Source organism: Choloepus didactylus, chromosome 1 (assembly GCF_015220235.1).
Source record: "Choloepus didactylus isolate mChoDid1 chromosome 1, mChoDid1.pri, whole genome shotgun sequence".
Taxonomy (NCBI): Eukaryota; Metazoa; Chordata; class Mammalia; order Pilosa; family Megalonychidae; genus Choloepus; species Choloepus didactylus.
In genome coordinates, this window is record NC_051307.1 from 141,493,489 (window position 1) to 141,510,884 (window position 17,396).

A 17,396-nucleotide genomic window follows, 5' to 3' on the forward strand; every position below is an offset into this window, starting at 1 on the left:
AAAATGCACAGTTGTCTTCCTGCTTCCCATCTCCCCAACCCACCCCTCAAACATAAACCTATACGGTGAGGGTGTCTCTATGGAGCACTTATTTACTTATTTCAAAATACTACTCATATGATGATATTTTTTAAACTCTGTTTTGTTTGTTTTAATTGTGAAATATAACATATATATATATGTATATATATATATGTGTGTGTGTGATCACTTTTAAAATAGAATTTAACAAAGTAATAGAGAACAAATTTCAAAGAATAATATGAGTTATAGTTCTAGCATATCAGTTATTTCCTTCTAGCTAGTCTCATACCCTAGAACCTAAAAATAAATATTTATATAAAGATTCAGTCTTCATAATCCTTTGTTAAATCCTATCTTGTCTGTTGCTACCCTTCCCTCTCATTTGATCACTTTCTCAATCTTCAGGGATATCTGGGCAGTGACCACCCTAACTTGTTCATATTGAAAAGGGGTGTCAACATTTTTGGGAAGGGGGATACATCTGGTTGATGTTCTTGGAGAGGCTGTTGCCTCTGAGTTTTTGGACTTACCTGGCATAGGGACACTCAGGAGGATTTAAGTTTCTGAAAAATAAACTTAGTAACTTAAACTTTAGAAAAGTCTTAGCTAGGAACCTGGGAATTCTTTAGTATTTTGGGGACTACTATTGATTAGGACTTGGCTTACTGAGGCCGTTTGGAATATCTAGCTGGAGCATGCATGTGAGTAACCTCCAGGGTAGCCTCTCAACTCTATTTGAAATCCTTTAGCCACTGAAACTTTATTTTGTTGCCTTTCTGTTCCCCCTGTTGGTAAAGAGCTATTCTCAATACCTCAATGCCAGGGTCTGACTCATTCCTGGGAGTCATGTCGCAGGTCACCAGGGAGGCTCACTCCCCAAGGAGTCATGTCCTAGGGAGGGGTAAGATCATGAATTTATTCACAGAGTTGGGCTTAGAGAGAGAAAGACCACATCTGAGCAACAAAAGTTGTTCTCTGGAGGTGACTTTTAGGCATAATTATAGGTAGGCTTAGCCTCCCCTTTACAGCCATAAATTTCATAAGAGCAAGCCCCAAGATCAAGGGCTTGACTTATTAAGCAGGGGTTTCCTAATTTCACATAGCATATATTCTGTCCAAAATAAACAATCATTGTCTCATATTATCTTCATTTATTTGTACAGTAATCATCACTCCCAATTTTAAACAATTATCATAACCCAGAATACCCCAAAGCTCTTTTCATCCCCTAATTATTTATCCCTAGTATTAGTATGCTACTGGTAAGGTAATCCTGTTAAATATATCCTATAATATGAAATAGGTAGTTTTTACCATATACCACTCTGTTGTTAACTTTTATACCAGTATCAAACCTTAGAAGCTGATCATGCAAACATGTTTATATTTGTAGTGCTAATCTGTGGGATACCTGCTTTTAAACAACCCCTTTCAATCATGTTCACCTTCAATGTGTCATTGATACTTATAGTCCCATTAACAAACTATATCACCCCTGTCCATTTCCATACCTTTAGTTGCCCCTCATTAACATGTTTATACATATTAGGTAATCATATCCCTTCACTAGCTCTGTCTATCCCTAGGTCCCCTATATTCTACATTATAAAGCACTGATTTTACATTGTTCTGCGAGTTCATATTAGTGATAACATGCAATATCTCTCCTTTTGTGTCTGACTTATTTCACTCAGCATTATGTCTTCAAGGTTTATCAATGTTGTGCCAGTTTGTATATATTATGTCCCCCAGAAAAAGCCATATTCTTTAATGCAATCTTGTGGGGGCAGATCGATTAATCTTTTTGATTAGATTATGACTTCTTGATTGGATGTTTCCATGGAGATTTGACCTCACCCATTCAGGGTAGGTCTTGATTAGTTTACTGTAGTCCTTTAAAGGGAGGTTGCGCAGAGAGCAGAGAGATGAAAATGCCCCACGATGTGCTAAGCCAAGGCACAGACGCTTGCTGACACTTTGAGATGCTAGCTCAGAGTTTGTTCCGGAGAAGCTAAAAGAGGAAAAAATGCCCCAAGAAATGCTTGCTGATGCTTAGAGATTCTTGTAGATGAAGACAGAAGGATATTTGGTGATGCTAAGCTAAGAGAGACAAGCCTAGAGACATTTTGGAAAAAGTCATTTTGAAACCAGAACCCCAGGGCAGAGTGCCTTCCCACCTAACAGAGGTTTTCCGGATGCCATCAGCCATTCTTCAGTGAAGGTATCTTCTGCTGATGCCTTAATTTGGACACTTTTATGGCCTTAGAACTATAAATTTGTAACCTAACAAATTCCCTTTCTAAAAGCCAATCCATTTCTGGTATTTTGCCTAACAGCAGCATTAGAAAACCAGAATATATGTTATCATGTTTCAGGACCTTGTTCCTTCTTACTGCTGCATAGTATTCCATTGTATGTATATACCACATTTTGTTTATCCACTCATCTGTTGAAGGATGCTTGGATTGTTTCCATCTCTTGGCAATTATGAGCAATGCTGCTATGAACATTGCCATGCAAATGTCTGTTCATGTCACTGCTTTCAGATCTTCTGGGTATATATCGAGAAGTGAAATTGCTGGATCGTAGGCTAACTCAATATCTACTTTTCTGAGAAATATGATGGTATTTTAAAAGGTAATAGTGAAGAGATAAATATTCTTTCTCCAATCATTTGACCAGATATGCTAATAAGCAGATGCCAAAATAACTCTCAGATATTTTCTTTTCACTTCATTTCCACCAGCACAATTCTAGTTTTAGCTGTCATAATCTTTCTCTGGTGTTTCCCAATATTCTTTTCACTTGTCTCATTTCTTTAGCTTAGCTACCATCCATTCCACTCTACACTGCAAATAGAGCTTCCAATCTAGACCACAGATCTCATCATATTGCTCTTTTCCTTACCAAGGAAGTGACAGTAGTTTCCCACTGCTTATAGCATGTGCCCCGATTCCTGAATATGTCACTCAAAGTCCCTTCATAATTGAGTTCCTTGCCACCGCAGCCTCCCTTCCTGCTATGTCCTACACTCATGTCTTACTCAGAAGACTTCTGACTGTTGTCTATGCATACCATGCAATCTGCTACCCTTGGATCTTTCCATGGTGTTTCTGTCTTCCTCCCTCCTTCTCTAAAAAGTGAAGCTCAAAAATAACTTCCCATTTGAAGCTTTCCCAGAGAATCCTCTATCACTGTTCTCCCCAAATAAGATATTTTTCTTCCAGTCTTGCACCCATGGCTATCTGCTTAGACTTAGTGTGTTATATTAAGGTTGCAACAATGATATTTTCTGTTTTTAATGTTGTGACAACACGGTTTGGCAACAGAATAGGGTAATTTAAATAATTATGATATCTACTTTTTGTTGCATTTCATTCAATACCTTTGCTTCATAGACCATGGTTTTGTCATGAGCAGGGTCACTGACTTATTCTACTTTGTGATATTAGAACTCAGTATATGTCCACAATAAACACTTGTTTGTCTCCAGGTGTCCTACTGGGCACTTTAAATATACTCTCTCATTCTTATGGCCATCCTCTCAGGTAACTGTGATGATGTCACTTTGCAGCTAAGAAAATGAGGTTCAAAGGAATTTTTTCACAGGCATAGCATTTAAGCTGAGGTGTGTGCCTGACTGCTGAAGTGTGTTCTTTTCTGTTATATGATATATCTCCTTGTGCCATATCAAATATGACACATTATATCTCTTTTAATTGATGTTAAAGATGAATAGAAATTTAGTACTTAAATAAAGTAAGCATGAAAACCAGGAAAAGGAGAGTGGAAGAAAGGTACTTCTGGGGGAAATGAGATTAATACACAGAGACTAGTCCATGGGACATATCGGTATAACTCCATGTAGGGAAGAAAACAAATTAAGTCCATGATTTACTGAAATTACTTTCTATTGACTCAGTGAAAATTCTCATTCCAAGTAAGACACACAGGTTGAAAATTTTAAAATACATATATACTGCAGCTAATACAGAAGTAAAGTATTGTACAAGTGCTTTAACATGTAACCCTTCAGAGTCCTAATCTCGATTACAAGGCCATCAGTGGCAGCCAACTTCCCCTGTCTCCTGATGTGCTGCCTGTGGTTTTTATTTTTCAAACTCCAAAGCGTGTGGTATTTGGCAAATTTGACATACAAATAACTTACACAATTACAGCATTTCCCACTGAACATCTGGAGCAATAGGAAGTACAAGAAATCAGGTGGGGACTTTAGAGAGAGGTCATAAAAACCCCTAATAAATTCTCTTGTGTGGTGACATTGACCTTGTTGGAAAAGGTTATTGTGAGATACTTCCAGGTTGGCTTGGGATTTTCAGAATTTTCAATATTTTAAAGGGAACAATACATTTCCTTTTTGTGAGAAAGACTTTTTTGACCAAGGAAGCTGCAACGACACACTTTTCCGGAGATGAAAGAACAGCACACACACACACACATGTTCACCAGTAATTTTAGAAAGTTGAATGAAATGTTGGGGCAAATGCTGTGCACTCAACTTGAGAATAGTCACAAAGGGAACGGAAAGGGCCCTGTGTCTTTAAAGAAAGCAAATCAGTTGCAGGCCGCCTCAGACAAGTTTAAGAACATCTGGAAAGGCTGATAATAGATTGACTTCCTGAAATGTAGATTTGACTACGATGACTTCAGCAGGAAGCTTGCGTTTCTTATTGTAGTATTGGAAAAATAAGCAAAATTACAAGGTAAAACTGCTTAACTAAATACAAAATCGTAGTTCTCTAATAAATAGGGTATTTTCTAAAGTTTAAATAGAAGTTTAAAATTGTATTTGTCTTCAGTAAAATCCAAAAGCCATAGAGCATTTTCATCTACTCCTCTCTTCAATGGAGAATGTTTAAAGAAAAGTATATGTACTTGTCTGTTAATTCCAAGTGCTATAATCTCTTCTTCAAATTGCTATATACTAGAGATAATTTTTAATAGAAATTACACTTCATTCCCCCCAAGCCAGAATTCTGATAGAAAAGTTTTGACTATGATAAAGGTAAAAGCACCAAGAAGGAGAAAAATTAACCAGCAAAAAGATTAACCATACTTTCCCAGTGATATGATATTGGCCTTTCTGAAACCTTAAGGAGGCGCTACAAGGAAAGTCTTCAAATATATATGGAATATATCTTATATTTTATATCAGTATATGTATGTGAATATAAAGTATTCAGGATGGTCTCTCAGGAGATAAGGAACATGCTTTAGTACCATGTTCTATTTCCTTTCCCTTATTGCCAAAGAAATACAGGGCCTTATTAATTTTAATGGCATCCAACTTAAGACATACTTTGTTTTCAAGTTTAGAAGACTATGTTTTTAAAGTACCTGTATTTGAATACTCTTGGGGGCCTTATAGTGGCCATCTGTATATATGTAAAATTGTAAAGCATCTTAACTTTCATGTTGAAAAAATGAGTTACCCATTATTTCTCTTGCCAAGCAAAGATGTGTAGCTCCTCAACCTTAACCCCAAGTTGCATATAATTAGGAAACTCAGAATTCTTTATTCAATAACTATTAATGAGGAAGGAAAGGTGCTTTGCCATGCACACCTTTAAAAACACCTGTAGATATAGGCTTTCGAATTTTACACCAAGTTCATGCATTGTTACCTTATCAGCTACATCTTTTACATTTTTCAAAAGAAGAAACTAAACCTATGTTTAACATAAACATATATTCCTGATTTCTTCCATTTGCACTTTATTTCTAGCCAAGCCAACTTCCCAGTCTTCCCCTTACAGGCCTCTGCACTCTGGTGTGTATTTCCCCACACAGCTTCCTCTCCCTGGAATGTGCTTTCTCATTTCTCCACCTCTCAAAGTCCTTCCCATCTTTCTAGGAACAACCAACTCAATGCAACCTTCCTCTTGAGGATTTTCCCATCATCTCTGCAATACATGGTCTTTCTCTCTTTTGGTTGAGCCCTGATTATTTTAAATAGTGCATTTGATTCTGAAAACACTTATTGAGCAAGCACTGTCACAGATACTATGGGTATTGGGAAAGTAAGGAAACAACCTACTCCCCAAACTTAGAAGACAAAATAAGGGGTATAAAATATAACCATAATAGAAACAAGACTCAAAATTTAGTATTTATATTCTATTTAATTGGAATCGAATGATTTGAATTACAGATACTTCTACATACATATGTATACACTATAGAGTCCCCCTAATATTGAGGCTGAAATGATTGAATAAAAATTTATTGTCACTCAGTTGGAGATTACACAGCATCCATGCTTTGACCTAGTATACAATTCAGTTATCTTTTGGATTGCAAGTGATTCTTTGGCTTGAGGGATTTAAAAAAGATTATTCATGGCATGTCCTGTATTATAATTAAAAGTAAAAAATGTTTATTATAAAATGAACTAAAAATGCAGAAGCTTATAATGTAAAAAGTGAAAGGTATTTTATTCCCACTCCCACTCTTCAGGAATAATCATGTAAATGGTTTGATTATCCCTCTGGACTTCTCACTATTCATAATTGTGCATGTGTGTGTATGTATGCAAAATAATGTATACTGTGTACATATGAAAAAACCCTCAATATCAATATACAAAAATGTATTTCAAAGTAGTAGAGCCAGGATTTGAACTCAGATAGTCTGGCCACAGAGATTACTCTTTTACCTACTACTTTATGCTGCTTCCCAACTATTTATCTCTAAACTTATGGCTTAATGTTTATAAAGTTCTCATTCAAGAATTTCATTTCAAACATTTTAGAAATCCTTTGCCCCTTTCAATTCAAAATATCTTTTGTTCGCTTTTGGAAAATTTCACCTTTCTTTACCTTTGTTATGTTCTATCGTTTATAAAAAGCATATGTTCTCAGGTTGAAAGAGATAATCAAATCTGCATTCAGCATCTGCCTTTCCCCTTCTCCAAACACACTTATCTTACTGTTGCTTGAAACCCACTATCCTAATACTGGATTTGCATGCAGCCTCTCACATACTCTGTCTTTAAGTTCTTTTTCTGGTCTAACTCCAGAGATTAAGAGCCAAGAGAGATTGGTCTGGTTTCCCTCTGAATCCTTCATGTACAGAAACACATGTGCAACTTCCTTCCCCTTTAGATAGAGGGGGGCAGAAGGTGGTGGAGACAACAGAGGGGTCTCCCTTGGAATCCAGAATCTCCCCAAAGGTAAATTTAGCTTTAGAGAGCAGTTAATATCTTTAAACTGTACTGGAACTGCAACCCAGTGATTACAAGGTTATAATTTCAAGTATGTCTTAGGCATCTGTATTAGCCTGAGGGCATTGCAACTATCAGTACTATTCTTGTAGCAAATGTATTTCAAGTTCCAGACATATGACCTTCATATAACCTTTGCAAATAGCCTATATTTGGAACATTTATAAATTAAGTGCATTTGCAAATCAGACAACTAAATTCATTTTACAATGATTTCCATAGTCAAAGGAATGCAAATAAATATTCAGTTAGCCCAAACAGTATTTGTAGATGGATCTAGAGGAAAGGGCTTTGTAGTCCAACAGTTACAGGTAATATGAAATGACTGGGCCAGTAAAGTAATAAAAAGTAATGACACTTCTTACGTACTTAATCTCATTAAGCCTCAATATCTCCATCTGTAAAATGTGGATTTAATGAGCTAATGCAAATGAAGTACTTATATTATCATTATGGTAGATTGAATCCTGTCCCCCACAAAGACATGTTCAAGCCCTAACTACCAGTCCTGTGGGCATAAACTCATTTGTAAACAGGATCCTCAAAGATCCTATTAATATAAGGCCAAACTGAATCAGTGTGGGCTTTAATCCAGTATGACTGGTGTGATGGCTAGGTTCATGTGTCAGTTTGGCCAGGCGATGGTGCCCTGTTGTCTGGTCAAGCAAGCACTGGCCTAACCATTATTGCAAGGACATTTTATGGCTGCTTAATAACCCAGAAGGCTAGTTTATTAAATCACCAGTCAATTGATTGCATCTGTGGCTGACTACATCTATGCTCAACTAAGGGAGTGTCTTCCACAATGAGAGAATACAATCAATGTGATTTAATCCAATCAGTTGAGGACTTTCAAGGGAGGAGAGAGAACTTCCATTTCTCCTTCAGCCAGCCATCCTCTCCTGGGGTCTTCATCAAAGACCTTCATTGGAGTTGCCAGCTCATGGCCTGCCCTATGGAATTTGGACTCATGCATCTCCACAGTTGAGTGAGATGCTTTTATAAGTAAAATCTCTTATTTACAGATATCTCCTGTTGGTTCTGTTTCCCTAGAAGGCCCTGACTAATACAATTGCAGTCCTTATCAGCAAAGGAAATTTGGACACAGAAGTAAAAGTCATAGAAGTAGACCAAAGGAAACAGATGGCCATGTGACAGAGGCAAAGATTGAATGTCAGCAAGCTATACCAGAATGCTACAGACTTTGGAGAAGGCAGTATCTTGGTTTTGAACTTTCAGCTTCCAAACTGTGAGCAAGTAAATTCCTGTTGTTTAAGCCAATGAGTGTGAGGTATTTTGTTACAGCAACTCTGGCAAACTAAGACAGTCAGGCACATAGGCACATAGTAAGTATTGTGCTGGTAAGCCTCATCCTTAGCACTGACTTTTCATTCACAAACTTTTAAGGGCAAACATACAATGCAGGAGACTCTTTTAGGTACCAAAAGACAATCTCAGGCTATCCCTAAAAGGGTATTTGGAGGATTTATCTAATTAATCATTAATTTTTTTTTTTTTTTTAAAGCAATGAGAGAAAACTGCAAAAATCTGCACTGTTGACTTCTAATGGGTACTGGGTTTCTCTTGGGGGGGTGATAAAAATATTCTAAAATTAGATTGTGGTAATGGTTGCAAAACTTTGTGAATACACTAAAACCATTGAAATGCACACTTTAAGTGGATGAGTTGTACGGTAAATGAATTATATCTTGAAAGTCTTAAATAAAAAGTCTGCCATTCATAAAAATTCTTTCTAGGTATCATGGAAGTTTGCCTTATCTGTTTTAAAAGACAAAATAGGGTAACACTGCCAGAAGGTAGTGGAAAGATACATGCAACTGCCAGAAGGTTGTGGAAAGATACATGCAACTGCCAGAAGGTTGTGGAAAGAAACATGCAACTGTAAGGTCTGTTGATAATGGACCAGTTTTCTGAATTGGTTAAACAGTTTTGTATCCACATAACTTTAGTATTAAAGAGAGACATTTTTTAACATAACATCAAAATTTTACTATGAAGCTCTCACCTTTGTGTTTCTAATAGTAACAATGCTAGATTGCTTTTATTTCATCCAAGTGCTACATTTTATGGAAACTAATCAACTGCCACATTTGTGTTCTGATGGCATAAAACAGTAAAATTGGAATTTGATCAGGTTGTCATCCACCAAGAAGTTCTGCCACACTGTTTCTTTACAAATTAAGCAACTCACTACATCTTAGGAAGGTTCACCCATAGTAAGTCCTCAAAACACAATCAGCCATGGAGATTGAACCATGGGGATGAGATGTTTCAGATCTTCTATAACAACTCTGTCTGAAAACAAAGTTCCTCTACTCTGGTCGCATCAAAAATCCAATTTTAATTTTTTCGTCGACATACATAGCTGGTAACAATTGTGACTGACATAAGCCCAGTTGAAAAATGAATGACTTCATAACATCCTTTTCACTCACTTGTCAGCAACTATTATCTCAGTGGAGGTGTGGGCAGTGATACCCTGTGGGTTCTGTTTTCCACTGTGAGATTGATCACCAGAAATGCCAGTCATAGTCTTCTGATAATAAAACTTATGGAAAATTGTACTTCAGACGATTTGCTATTTCCTGTTTTCAAGCTTTACTTACATTTTTAGTAGTTCTTCAGTTTCTAAGTCTTACAGAAACACATCACTTCCTGTAAAAACATCTATTTGTGCATGCAAGTCAGGACAACAGGATCTAACAAAATGTAAGACTCCAGTAGTGGCCCATTAAATTTGGTGAACAATTTTAGAATACCTCAAATTACTTAGATGTTAGGAACAAGTTCAGCTTATGGATGTATAATCAAAATAACCTCATATATAAATATAATTAGTCAGCTTCTCCAAATCAACCCAAATGTCTGATTTCCCCCTTCATAGAACACACCCCCAACTGAATTGAATCCAGTAGTTTCGGGTTTGGACTTTACCAACTTCTCTGCTCAGATCCAGTGCTTGATTTATTGTCATCCTTAAGAATGATGGGAGGGCTCTGTCAGCTAAGAGGTCTTTGCCTCTGTGTCCCTTTATAGTAAGAGAAAACCACTGGGGCTCACCTGGGGTTTCTGGACTGCCTCACCGAGATGTTCATCTTTCAGTGGTGGATGCTGGGGCCATGACTTAGGTCACAGTTTCTGAACAAGCTGGCTTACTACTGCCATGCAGCTACCATGATGGGGGAAATGAACAAGTCTTCCTGGCTTCCCAGGCTCATCTCATTGAAAACAAGTTTTTATAAGTTGTTTTTATAAAAAAATATTTAGTTTGTATTCTGGCTTTATAAATATTATCCACAGCTGAACCATATATCTATGATTGCTGTGGTAATTCTTCCCTTCCTATCCATTTTGTTTGTTTTCCCTGGAGTTAACAATTGCCCTTGTTTTTCAATTTTTGCTTTTGTTTTACCCTTATATATGCCTGACACTAAGTCCTGCTGAATCCCGTTTCCTTTATCTCATGTCTTTCTCTCAGTTTAATCCTGCATTTTGATAGATGATATCCTCTCGCAGCTTTCTTATAAAGAAAGATAAATTTTCTTGAGACATTGCGTGTCTAGGAACGCCTTAATTCTACTCACAGTTAATTTCATCTTTTGCCTAGATATAGCATTCTACATTGCAAGTAAGTTTCTTTCAGAATTTTGTAAGCCTTGCTCCATTTTATTTTAGCTTCCAAATTTGATATAAAGAAATCTGATGTCATCTTAATGCTTAATATATTACACTTGACCTGTTTTGTTTTATTTTTTAGTCTTTCTAATGAAAGCTCCTGTGATCTTTTCATCATCTCTTATACTCAAGAATTTTGTAGTAAAGTGACTTAAAATTATTTCGGTCCTTTTAAACTAGAAATTCATGTCCTTCAGTTCTGTGGTATTTTTCTTTTATTATTTCTTGGATAAAATCTTTTCTTCTACATTCTCTTTCCTCTTTCTGACTCAAAACTTATTTGTATGTTGGGCCTGTTGGATTGAGCCTCCTTGTCATTTTGCTCTACTTCCTGGGAGCCTTTACCTCCCTATTCTGAATTTTTAAATTGTTATCTTTTGTAATTTCCAAGAGCTTTTAAAATTCTAATTGTTCCTTTTGTAGCTCATTTTATAATTCTTCTATTTCTTGGATAAAAACATCTTTCCTTCATGAATGTATTAATTATAACAAAGTTTTATCTGATTCCTGCTTTCTCTTATTCTTAATTTTTTTTTTTTTCTGTTTTGAGGGTTTCCACAGAGCTTGGCAATTCTTGGCTATAGGCCCATATTTAAGAAGCAGGCATTGAAATCCTGATTGGAAGGTCTGTGTCGATGGGTAGGGTGGTTAGTGGTAATTTTGGAGAGTCCAGGAGAATAGCGTCATAGGGCTGGTAACTTAACTGAGTAATATAGTTAATCAGAGGGTAATCAGCTGATAAATTTTACTTGTATATCACTGCCTCACTGTTTTTAGACTCTTCTATATGTCTGTTGATTGGATCTACTTATTCGGGATTAGAGGTGACCCATGAGACACACATGCAGAGTTTCTGTATGTACCTTATTATTTTTTACAGGTCTTTAAATCAATTTGGTAGAAGATGCCAGAATATTCTAGACAGACCCAAGACTTCCTCACAAATGCACAAAAGGTCAAATTGGAGCAAAAAGAGTAAAGTTCCAAATGTAATATCAGGATTCCATTACATTCAAATCTCTAAAACAGAATAATAGGGAATCCAAAAGCTGAAACTAGATGGCTTTAGAAATTTGACCTTCTTTGCAACTTTGAAGTTAATATTTCTCTAATTTTGTTTACTTGCAAACAGGTAGTTTTATTACTAAAGTTTGTGACTTATCCCAACCCTGACCTGTTTTGACGTCGATCAGTTTGTTGTCAAAATTATTGCATACTGTATGCATACCATATTTTCTCTCCCGCTCTCTTAGACACAATGGTCACACTTCTTATCTTTCATTTTCAAGTTACAAAGGCATACAGCCTGTAAAATTATATCCTAAAAGAGTTACCAGTTCTCCTTTTAAAATTGCCTACCCCTAAAGGAAAAAAAATTGAACTGTATCCAAGTTAAATTTTTTAAAATAGACATTATGCATTTTTGCTTTTGTTCAAGAATTCAATTTTTTAAAATCATAAACTGATCTATATAAAGTAAAATTTGGAAAATATTCCAACATCCCTGCAGATGAAATAGTCATTTCTGGAGGGGAAATGAAGTGTTTCACATCAACTCAAGCCTTAAATAGTGATGAATGCAAATACAGCAATGTATAGTGCTCCTTTTAGGCTCCCTTAATTCTGATAAATCTTTCCTAAAATAGTGTCCCAGAAGACCTAGGTGATGGGCATGCCCAACAGCCACCTGCCGTGCTGTCAGTTCCCAAGAGAGCAGCTAGGCCTGCTGATAATTAGTGGTTTCTCTGAGCAGGCACTCTGCCTCGTACGAGTAGCTTATTTCTCTTGGACTTAAACAGAGAAGGCCTGACATTGTATGATACCAGATCAGAAGCAGATGCTGGTATATCTGAAGTGTAGTGCAGGGAAAATCAGTGAGAGCCATCACAATGTTTGATCATGCACTCAAGATTGTGATAAGGCTGTCACTTTATTATTGCAAGGGTTTCCTACCCTACCCCCATTTCTTAATAAAGCTAGTTTATGAAAGGAAGAAAGAAATACTGTACTTTTTTATCTAACCTCCTGAGAGGCAGTAGGTATTTAGACACGTGGAGGCATCATTAAAATAAAATGGTTCTAATTGTATAGAAACCTGTAATTACATATTGCAATTAGGCCAGGGCAGTTCAGGTGTGATTCATTATTTCACTAATGCTTCTTTGTTATTTTTTTTTTCTACTGTAATTGGAACTCTTCCAGTAGTGGGGGGGAGGGGAGGAGGGAGGGGGAGGGAAGGGGGAGGGAAGCCCTGACAATTTTTCTTTGATGGAACAATTTAAATACATAAAAGATTTTTACAGCAATAGCTTTAAATGATTTTTAGCAAAACTAGATTAGACTAACCTGAACAGAAGCATTTATGCAGCATATGCAATTAAAATATTATTTGCAACACCATAACTAATAAGAGCAGACATTCCCATCAGCGCTCAGAGAGCGCAGTAAATGTGTTCTTTATGTTGAAAGATACTGTAAATGCAGATGTAATAAAGGATTCTTTTTTCCAAAATTCTGTGCTATAGGCAATGTTGGGAGGGCATAAATGTCACATTTCCAGAAATAGCCCAAAGAGTTGGCTTTAAACTTTTAAATGCCTGGAGACAGTGAATAAGGTAAGGGGTTTGGTTTATAAGGACTGGAGAAATAATCCTTTCTTGAGAAAACAAGAAACGGAAAAAAAAATGAAGATTATTGCCTGAGGGAGAGCAACGTGGACTGTTTCCAGTTACCTAAACCTGAAGTGGGCACATGGCAGAGCACAGCCTTAGAAGAGAACACGATGGATGGAGAGCCTATGGAAGCTCACAACTGTTGAATTCCTGCCTGCGCTCCCTTTGGGCACAATCTATTCAATAGTGCATTCTGGTCACATCTACCCTGACTGCAGGAAAATCTTATCACAGTGTTATCTGTGGGGCTGCTCTTCAGCTTGTTGAGACTTCCTACACAATCTGCCTGCAAGAATAGAGCAGCTTATGCAGTGGATTAAATGGCATTTTCATGTCATTGGAAAATCACTTTGAAATATCTTTATTTTCCCTTTAGCATCATCTCATCATTGTACATGTTTCTTAAAAGAAGTGCATAGCTTAAACTGAAGTAGATAAAAGAGCATTCCTGTCCCATGAAATTCTAATTTTGAAAAATTTTAAAGATTCCTTTTTCTTTGTATAGGAACACATCTTCTGCCTTGAAATGTTCTAAGCTGATGTGAAAACTGAAAATATGAATATTTCATAAAGGCAGGGAAAATTCCAGTTGTAACTTTTTTGCTATAAAATTGCCACCAGAGTCACTTAATTGAATACTTATTTCTTTTTTAATAGATGATCATTTGAACACCAGAAAATATGTAAGCTCTGATGTGGGTGCCAAAGGTGAAAGGTAAAAAATGATTACCCATAAAATCTAGCATATAAACTGTGGGTTTATGAAGCAGGTATATAGGAGAGAGCCCTGCTGTAAATAATGGTGCTAGAGAGTCTAAGTTATGATGGGCCAACAGAGTCCAAGATGTAATGTGAGTATGTCACCAGAACCAAGGAAGCCAGTCACCTCTTTAGGGCATGGTCATAGAAACTTGAATTTAGCTACCAACAGGGGAAGGCTGCTGCCTCAACATTTTTCTGGGTGAGTCCAGCTGCCTCTTAGAGCATCTACCCACTATCCAATCAATGATACTTTTTCTGTATAGTTAGAAACTCCACTAAAAGAAATATATCGAATCATTTACAATTCAGTTTTTAATATCATGGCTTACTGTGCTGGTTTGAATCTATTATGTACACCACAAAAGCCATGTTCTTTAATGCAATCTTGCTGGAGCAGACCTATTAGTCTTTTGATTAGGGTGAGACCTTTTGATTAAGTTGTTTCCATGGAGATGTGACCCACCCAACTGTAGGTGAGACCTTTTGATTAGATCATTTCCATGGAGGTGTGACCTACCCACTCAAGGTGGGTCTTGATTAGTTTACTGAAGTCCTTTAAGAGAGCACATGGAGAAGGAGCTCAGAGAAGCTGAGGGAGACATGTTGGAGAGAAGGTAAGATATCTAATCCAGAGTTTGCCCCCCCAAGAGTCTAAGCCCACACAGACCCAGATGCTTGGAGATACAGACAGAAAGATGTTTGGAGATGCTAAGCTAAGAGATGAAGCACAGAGTTTGCCCCAGAGAAGCTAAGAGAGGACCCCCAGATGATTAGAGAAAAACACACTGGGAGAACAAGCAAGAATGCACAGGAGCTGAGAGAGAGAAGCTAAGAGAGACAGAAGCCCAGAGACATTTTGGAGAAAGCCATTTTGAAACCAGAACCCAGGAGCAAAGTACCAGCAGATGCCAGCCATGTGCCTTCCCAGCTGACGAAAGTGTTCTGGACACTATCGGCCTTTCTTCAGTGAAGGTATCCTCTTGTTGATGCCATAATTTGGATACTTTTATGGCCTTGGAACTGTAAATTTGTAGCCTAATAAATCCCCTTTATAAAAGTCAATCCATTTCTGGTATTTCGTATAACGGCAGCCTTAGCAAGCCAAAACACTACCAAATTCTTGTCAGGCTACAATAGATAGATTTTAAAAAGATAGGGACATCTGGGTACATCATATCAAAAGTCAACTATCATTTTTCATTTTTGTAAGTATGGGGTCTTGTGATACTTGTTTTGCGAATAGTTTCATTCCTGAGAGGGGGGGAAAGGAGAGGGGTAAAAGGAAGAAGGCAAGGAAGTATAAAAGCAGAGAAGGATTGAAAGAATCAACAGGAAATATTTTAAATCTTAATTTAGTAAAATGTTGGCACTCCTATTATGGAAAACACCACATGGGCCTTTCCACTCCTTACTTACAGAGCCCCTTCTCAGATCAGAGCTGGTTTTATGCATTCTTCTTTGGGGAAACTCTACATTCTGGAAATCCTCCAACCTGGGTTCACCAGTGTTTTTTATCTGTGTGAATTGGGATGACGTTGAACATTTCTGCCCAGGGTCATTATTAGTATTCTAGACTCTACTTGCAATTTCACTGAGGACTATAGTGTGTTTCAGAAACATAGCATGGCCTAAAGTATCTTCCACCTACTTCAGGCTATAAGAACATTTAACTGGCTTCCTGTTCTTATATGTTCAGTTTGGTCTTTCAAAACCAAGAACCTGATGTCTATACAATTTTCACCCCAGAAATATTACAGATCTTATTTGTCTTTCTATTTTACCCTCATAACAGAAAATTTTGCAGAAAGAATATGACACTATTATAAATCCACAAGCTTATACAACTTTGAAAATTTCTGCTTTTCTGGAAAATTTACTGATATGTGACTGAATCTTTCTCCTCTGTTACTTTTTTGTCCAGTTTTCATTCATACTGGCGAAGTTCATGGACTCACATGTGATCTGATGACAAAGGGGACCAGACTATAGTCTGTTTTTCCTTCTATTTGACTGGATGTTTCTCATGGAAAAGGCCCTCTCCTTTTCCTCTTTGCATTTTTAGCCTCTAGCCCAGACCCTGACATATAATAAGTGTCCTACAACTGCCTTTTAAATTGAAATGTGGATATAATTAAACAAATTTTATATAAAACCTAGGAGATTATTTCCTAGTTCTGCCCTTTAAAGGAGTTTCACCCAGGTTTCTTCACAGTATCCTGATGAAGGATTGGTCTCTCTGTCATTGACTATAGTCTTATCATAATATTAATGTTTAATAATGTTCACTGGTGTCAGACTTGAACTACTCAAATACCTGATGCCTCCACTAAAAGTAGTTCTTTCACTTCTTCAATATGGAGAAAGCATACATCTACTTGGTTAGTCTATGTATTAGGAAACCCCTCTCTTAGCTCAGGCTAGGCAAAAGATTTTATGTTAGGTTTTTTCTTTAGAGGAAAGGCAATTTCTGTTAGACCTCAGGTGATTTGACTAGGATCTATTGAAACAGCTTGCAAGCAGTGATAACTACACCAGTGAACCCTCAAGTGCTGATACTTGGAGATTGCAGACAAGCTTCTCTCCATTCAAAACCCAAAGAGAAATCATTTTCTACCTAAATTGCTTCAGTTAGCAGTGCCCAGTTTAAATAGAATTTACCAAATAATGTTAACAGGAAAACTAATATAATATACTCAAGAGAAATAAAAATGAGTATTGTCTTTACTTTTTAATTTCTCCAGCAACCTTAACTGCTTGCCTTGGAACAACCACCCATATTGAGACATTATCTGCTGAGGGTGGACAAGGAAGGACTTCATAGTTACATCTGTAATTAAATCTCTACCCCACAACTTCCTACCCATGCAATTTTGAAAATTTAATTCACTTTTTCCAGCTAGTTTTCTCATCTTTATAAAGTGGAGATAATTTATAACTCCATAAGGTTATGGTTAATTAAAACTTGTTTTCTAGCACTGTGCCTGGCAGTGGTAAGCTCA